We start from the raw sequence: 577 nt of genomic DNA on the forward strand, positions 1-577 counted from the left end.
CTGGAGAGTTTTTCCGAAGACCCACGAAGGCTGGCAGGAGAGGCAGCAGGTTGCTGGTGGGTGAAGAAGAAATTCCTACCACAATCACTGAGATTTAAGAATCTTTAATAAGGTACGAAAGGTTACCAAACAGTTCTGGAAACTAAAGTGTACATACGAGTTCTTCTAGTCATAAATATTGAAGAGCTGTAACATGGATAAACCGGCCCTTTACATGCGGATAAATATGGAAACTAGGAATTATATACATTATGTGGTTGTATCTTTTGCCAAAAGCAACGGACAGTTATAGTTTATATTTTTTTTAATATCACTTTACATAAACAAATGGAACAGTTTGACACGCAGATCCAGGCTCGTACTATACGAATTCTTGACAGGACGTGAAACAACATTTTACTGCACTAAAGTACTTTAGACTTTGGGACGAAATGTTTGCACTTTATACAAAAAAAGCACATTAATACCAATAATATTCGGTTAGGTCGACGTGGAGACTGTAATCGTACAAAGTAATTCACATTTTGGTACACATTTACTAGAACATTCTTGCCATTCAGTACAAACAGTTGGCTTT

The sequence above is a fragment of the Carlito syrichta genome, unplaced genomic scaffold (assembly GCF_000164805.1).
Source record: "Carlito syrichta isolate Samal-C Ts95f unplaced genomic scaffold, Tarsius_syrichta-2.0.1 Scaffold263577, whole genome shotgun sequence".
NCBI classification, from domain to species: Eukaryota; Metazoa; Chordata; class Mammalia; order Primates; family Tarsiidae; genus Carlito; species Carlito syrichta.